We start from the raw sequence: 7,697 nt of genomic DNA on the forward strand, positions 1-7,697 counted from the left end.
CATTGAGCTTGCTTATGAGTTGGAGATTGAATTTGTTGAGTGTTGGGAATGTTCTAGAGAGAACAAGCATTATAATATCATCTTGATTTTTCGGATTAATACAAAACAGATAGTTGGGATTTGAGTTGTAGCTTTCTCCGGATATTTATTGTGTTATATGCCTTTTATTCTATTCCTCTATTGATTATTGTTTTGCTCGATGTTTATGGGCTTCCGATGTAAAAAGTAGAAGTAGATTCTTGTCTCTTGCTTCAGAAAATTGCATTAGCTTGTGAATCTATAGGATTTTATACAGAATTGAGGTTCGACATTGTCTAAATAGAAAGCCATTAATTGAGACATTGAAAGATTAATGGCTCAACAAGATAGAAAACAAAGTGTTTTGTTCAGAAAGGTGGGTCCTAAGGACTTTTAATGTTGAGTCTATGGTTGCAAGAGATGTAGTCAACTCATCCAACGTGTTGTAAGTATGGGAGAACCTTGTATATAGATTATGTGGGTTTTATTTAAAGGTGTTTTAAGAACATGAGAATGAGGATCAATGTTGGTTGAGGTATGTGCAAAGGACCACTAGATGATGGTAGAGGTTCTTTTATTTTGATGGATTTTGAATTAGGAATTTCAGATGGGTGAGAGCATGCTTGAAGATGAATATCATACAAAAGAAGCATGTAAATGATCTATTTGGTAGGAAAACCATTTGAAGGAAAGTTAGATGAAGAATTTATGGGAGAATATTCATCTTTATTCATGAAGTTGTATTGTGGAACACATTTTGTAGAATGATGGGTTGTTGTGAGTTAGAGTTTACTTCTTGGGGTAAAATTTTTCTTGTGATCAGTTTCGGAGGCCATGCAAAGCTCATAAATGTTGAAAATTAGGTATCTCTAGATAATGATATGTATAATGTCAATAAATATCACAAAGGGAACTAGGAAATTGTGTCCCGGTCTTAGTGTTCTTTCATTGATTGGGTGGGTTTTGTAATAGCCTTGGCTTAAAGTTCATTCAATAGAGGATAATAAAGGAAAAATAAGACCAAGGTCATGGGAGATGTATTCCAAGCTGAATGTTGGGAAAACACTATAGTGGGCATCACTTTTGGTTTATTTATGACTAAGGAAATTGCAAAAGGCATTAGCAAAGGCAAAGATGCAATAATTGACATTTATGTATGAAAATAAAGGAAAATAGGAGAAAAGGGAGCTGAAGAGACACGAATTTTCATGCTAAGGAAATTAGAGGAAAAATGAAGGAAAATGAAGAAAAAGGAGACATCAATAATAAAAAGGCATCAAAGAACTAGTTCACAACTTTTGTTAGTTTTGGCTTGAGAATAGTGTTGGAGAGAGAGAGAGAGAGAGCTTCAAGAGGAGAAAGAAAGCAAGCACACAAAGGAAGGAAAATGAAAGCAAATGAGATTAAAGGAAAGTAAGGAGAAGTTTGGATCAATAGCTTCAACATGAAGATTTTGTAGGTAGGAAAAATTTTAGGATGGAAAATTATCTTGAAGTTTAAAAACATTAGCGAGCCTCACTAGTCCCTAATATGCAAACTACACAATTTTTATTGATGTATTTGTAAATTTATTCAAATTTATAATGATTTTATATATACTTTCTATATAATGGCGATTTTTAAGGTAAAATAATTTTATATTATAAGATTTGGACGAATCATTTTTATAAAAAATGGAAATTGGCAAATCTTTTTTTTGGAAAAATCATGGAAAATTAGCCCACCTGCGAATATTAGCCCCTAAAATTTTCCATGTTTGTAGGTAATAGGTTGCATGTGTGATTTCCTAGCTGAGGTGTGAATGTATGGTTCATGCATGTGTTTATTTGGTTCATTTTTTGTCATTGGCATGATTTTTTCCTAGTTTGATAGTGGTTCCAGGCTTGCCTTGCAATTTTTTGGATAGCCATTGTGTGATGGGATTTATTCTCGGTTGAGATTTGGATTATCAGAAGGTTTTGGAACTGGGTGAGGTGGTCTAAGGAAAATTCCCAATGGTTGGCGATGGAGATGGTTTTCTTTGGGAAATTATGAAGCATCCAATCTTGGTTTGATTTTGTGATCTCAAGACCAGTTTAGGTGAGATCACGATAGTTTTAGGATGGAGGTGGTTTAAGTACCTCTAAAGTCTCTCATTTATTATGTCTCATTTTATCCCATGAGATCCAAGTTTCATGCTTAAAATATGGCATGAGGGTGATTGGATAAATGAAAGATTTGGTTTAGTTCAATCTATGCCGAGTGGTATGTGGGAGTCCTTGACTTGGTTGGCTTTGCATATGTTAATAAGATTTATTTTCCTATTCTGATTTATGAGCACTTGTACTTGTTATTATATTGATTTTATGGTTGTTTTCCATGATCAATATTCTAGTTATATGTTGGTTATAAGCATGGTTCTATAATGTTCTCTAGCTATGGATCAAGTAATTGAATGGTTGATAAATGAATGGGATAACAAGTGTTGTTGAAAATACTTGAGAGGGAATTAGAATTTCTTGGTGATTCTCAAATGAATACTATTAGTTTAAGATCAAATATGCATCCATGACCTGTAAATCACATGTTTACCATATGTTTGAACAAATTTCTAGTGTGTTCCAGGTAGACTAGGTCAAGTTCTGGTTTTATGTTTGAATGATTAGCATCATCTACATATGATTCTTGAAAGTTACAGGAAGTTCTGGGAAGTGTTCTAGAGGCTAGCATGGAAAGGTGGCTTAGATATCAGGACTATTGGCACAAAACATGTGAAATTAGGTCATAACCACATGAAAGTAGGCCTATTCGTGTGGTTGGAGGCATATAAATACATTATTTCCTTATTGTGTGTTTGGTTGGGGTGTTAAGTTAGTGAAAAAGGGTTCCAGCTCAGGGATTGACCACCTGGGGTGGTTTGCAGCCTTCTAAGTGGTTTGTGGTTTATGATGGATGTCAGTAAAGTTGTTGGTTTGTCGGCCCCACTTACATAACTAGAACTTGGAGGTCAATTCATGTCATAGTAGCAGTCACCTCACTTTACACTAGGGAGCAAGTAAAAATGGGTAAATGTGGGAGGGGCGGTTATGAATTGGTATCAAATATTTCAAGTTCAAACACTCGGATTGGATGGGTGGGATGTGATTGTTATGCATGCACGTCAGTCGTATGCATGCGTTGTAGTAGCTATGGTTTTCATGTATATCTTCAGTGTTACAGTGTGAGTTATCATGCATGATGTCGATAGGGTGATATGTTGGTGTCATTATGTGTATATACATGTATATCATGCTAATTTGGATTGATTTGTGCACATGAGATAGCCTCCCCTGAACTTCATTAAGGTATGCTTTTAATTATGTTTATATTTGGTTATCTAACATGGCATGTTTGCAGGAAGAAGAAGATCAAATATGATGAGTAAAACGATGGATTACAGTTCACATGAATCACCTTACCGATCATCTGAACAGAAAGGAGAATATTAATCTCTTGACATAGAAAATACCTTGAGAAGCCTGAAGGAAAAAATCAGAAGTTGCAAGACGGATAATAATAGGATAATTGAGTTGTAAGAAAGGCTTGCCAAAGCTCAAGAAAATCAAGTAGAGGTCAATGCAGTGATCCTTCAAAGTTTATTATATTTGCAGAGATAGGGACAACCATGTATCGGTTATGGATAGGAGGAAAGGACTAATGGGGAATATGGTAGAAGGTCTCAATCATGGCACAAGTTGGACAAGGATAACATGGTCAAAGGTGGAAAATGGATGGATACACCCGAAAGGAGAGGTAACGTTTATGGGTTCTATTCTAGTTTTGGTTCAAATAGTCATCATGGTCATCATTGCCATCATCCTTACAGGAGGAGTGAGAGGGAGTACTTGCCATATGAGTTCAAGAAAGTCAAACCTCCTACATTTGATAGAGATATGAAGAAACTAGAAGATGCATAAGCATGGTTTCTTGGGATGAAGAAGTTATTTGAATTGCATGATTATACATAGAATATGAAAACCAAGATAACTATTTTCAGTCTCAAGGGAAAGTAAAATATCTGGTAGGAAGATGTGAATCATGTCAGAAGCATAAAGATAGAGGAGTTGAGTTGGCATGAGTTTAAGAGAATCTTCAGAAAGAAATACTTGTCTGGAGATATAATTATGGAAAGGATAAGGAGTTCTATGAGCTGAAGATGGGGTCTATGATAGATGAATAATGTGTAACTAAATTTATGGAGCTATTGAGGTATGTGTCTTACCTCAAGGATGAGAAGATGAAGTTCAAAAGGTTAATCAATGGATTTCCATTAACATTGAAGGATCATATTGAGTATGATGAGCCTTAGTCATTGGAGCAAGTAATTGGGAAGTTGAAGCATTGTTATGAGTAGTCAAAGCATAAGTCTAAACCTAAGCATGATTTTAAAGGGAACAATATGGTTAAGGGGAAATGACATTCGAAGCGGGAAAGACCTCAAGACACAAGTGAGAAAGAAAATGTGGCTCCTCAAAAGAAGTTTAGTGCAACCGAGAAGGGACATGGACCTCAACTTGGAGAGCAGTAGAACAAAGGTAGTGGTAGGGAACCATTGCAGTGTTGGATTTGTGGAAAGGATCATCATAAGAATAATTGTTCATTGTATCAGGGTGGCAGACCTTAGATCTACAGTGCCCAGGAAGCACAAAAATTTGGGGATGTTGGTTAGAGAATTCCTAGGATTTATGTACCACTTGATAACAAGTAGGCGAATCATTAGCCATCCATTATTAAAATGGAAGGTAAGTTGTGTGATCAAGTTGTTTTCATTTTGATTGATCCTAGATATCATTATAGTTATGTTAGACTTGACTTGGTGGATAAGTGTGGCTTGAATAAAGAAGTGTATGCAGAGTCTTGGTTGATGCAGTTGGCTACAGGGACCAAGAAAAGAGTTCATCATTGGGTGAGATCTTATGCATTTGAACTGAATGGTATGCCTACATCAACACATCTAAATGTGCTTCCTTTGGTATAATACAATATGCTCTTGGATATGGATTAGTTGTTTACTGACAAGACTAAGGTAGATTTTTATGAGAAGGATATTGAGTGTTTGGATGATGATGGAGAAAAGATAATCTTGTGGGGAAAGAAGAAGTCTACATCATTAAGAATTGTTACAACTATGAAAACTAAGAGCAGTTGCAGGAAAGGGTGTGTATTATTTGTAGTGCATGTTTCTAGTGACAAAGGAAAGGATGTTGAGGATGAGGAAGTCTTGAAGAAGTATCTTGTTTTGCATCAGTTTCAACATGTATTTCTAGCAGATATTTCAGATTTATTTTTTGCATAGGGAAGTGGATTTATCTGAGTTGGTACTAGGAGTAGTACCAACATCAAAGGCATCGTATAAGATGGACACTCTAGAGTTAGTAGAATTGAAGTTGCAGCTAAAGGAAATGCTTGATAAAGGATACATAAGGCCAAGTGTGTCACATTTGGGTGCACCAATGTTGTTTGTGAAGAAAAAGGATGGACTCTCAGATTCTGTATTGATTGCAGACATTTGAACAAGATGAGTATCAAGAACATGTACCCTTTTTTGTCGATTGATGACTTCATATCAAGATATCATTAGGTGCACATCAAAGAAGAAGACATTTACAAGATTGCATTTCGTAGCAAGTATGAGCATTATGAGTTTGTGGTGGTTCCTTTTGGTCTTACTAATGCTCCATCTCCTTTCATGTGCTTAATGAACAATGTGCTGCTTCCTTATCTGGACAAGTTTGTGATAATGTTTATTGATGATATATTGATATATTCTAAGAATGAGGAGGTGCATGTAGAGCACCTGGAAACAATGTTGAGATTGTTGAGAGAGAATTAGTTGTATGTCAAGTTCCACAAATGCAGTTTATTTAAGACTGAAGTTCATTACTTGGGGCATGTTGTTTCCAAGGAAGGTATATCAGTGGACCCAAAAAATATTAGATCTATCATGGGGTGGCCAACTCCTAGGAATGTGGATGAGGTCACATCATTCATGGGACTAGACAGTTATTACAAGAGGTCCATCATGAACTTCTAACGGATTTCCTATCCTATTACATCATTGTAGAGGAAAGGAAATACGTTTGAATAGATTGAGGAGTCTACAACTAGTTTTCAGCAGTTGAAGCATTTTCTTACAAATGCTTTGGCCTTGAAGATTGCAGATCCTGATAAGGAGTTCATGGTATGTATAGATGCTTGCAAGAGAGGACTTGGTGGAGTCCTGATGTAGGAAGGACAGGTGGCATGATATGAGTCAAGGATACTAAATGAGCATGAGCATAACTATGTGACTCATGATCTTAAGTTGGAATTTATCATTCATGCCTTGAAGATGTGGAGGAATTATCTTCTTGGTGGGAGGTTTATTTTGATGAGTGATCATAGTGGATTGAGGTACTTGCTTAACCAACCTAATCTAAATGTGGGGAAATCTAGATGGTTGGCTACTCTCAGTGAGTTTGTGATCCAGACTTAAACAGGAATGCAACAAATTACAGAGATAACCATATACACAAAGATGCAGTGGAAATAATACTTCATTTCATTAATGGAAAATACTGAAATATGCTTACAACTAGAATGGAAATAAACCAGCTAGGGCGATGGTAGCTTATCTCTGAGAAGAGATGTGTGGCTACATGCCTCTCAACTATGTTATAATGAGGCTCGAAGGCCTATTTATTGTTGAGAAACAATGGAAAACCCTTCACATTCCAAAACCTAACCCTAGAAGATGAAACGCCAAATTGTGGGTCTCGTTTTTGGGTAAGTTGGTACATCAACTTCCCGGGGTCGCGAATTGGTCGTATTATCTCCGTTGGATGCGCATGATAGCCCGTTGGAAAGATCTCTCCGAGGACTACGACGGAAAAGACGATTTTCAGACAACAAAAATTTTGGCGGTAGATTTCCCAAAAAACGTCGTTTAGGGCCTCAAAACGGCTCCGAAGTTTAGGACCCGAAAAACTGCTAAAAATAGTAAACTGTGCTATAATTAAGGAAACTGAAAAAACTGAAAGAAGCACTAGAGGGGATCCAAGTGGAATTAGCGGGTGGCCACCAATATCCACCTGGATCAGTTTGACATTGAGACTAGGTACATCAGGGACAAGAAGAACACGGTTACATATGCTCTTAGTAGAAGAGTGCATGTGAATCACATTGCAACAATGAGTTCTTATGGGATAGATTTGCAGGATCAGATCTTGTAGGAAGGGAAGAATGCTGAAAAGTATCAATAATTGAGGAATAGGTTACAACAACATGGTGAAGGTGATAGGGATGAGGAGTATCATCTCATAGCAGATGGCTTAGTCAGATGCAACAACATGATTTATGTGTCAGATAATAGTGAACTCAAGAAGATTATCTTGAGGGAGTTTCATGTCAATCCATATTCAAGTCACTCGGGATATCAAAAGACTTTGACAACAGTTAAAAAGTTCTACCATTGGCAAAAATTAAAGAAGGAGGTGGTTCAGCTTTTTGTTAGACGTTTGGATTGTCAGTAGATAAAAGTAGAGTGTAAGCATCCAACTAGTTTGTTATAGCTGATTCCAATTCCATAGTCGAAATGGGGGGTCATTTCCATTGACTTCATTACAGGTTTTCCAAGGACATCAAAATAGAATGATTCCATCATGGTTTTGGTTGACAGTTTA

The sequence above is a fragment of the Pinus tabuliformis genome, chromosome 2_1, assembly GCF_031772625.1.
Source record: "Pinus tabuliformis cultivar Carrire ecotype Pingquan chromosome 2_1, CPIR1, whole genome shotgun sequence".
In the NCBI taxonomy this organism is placed as follows: domain Eukaryota; kingdom Viridiplantae; phylum Streptophyta; class Pinopsida; order Pinales; family Pinaceae; genus Pinus; species Pinus tabuliformis.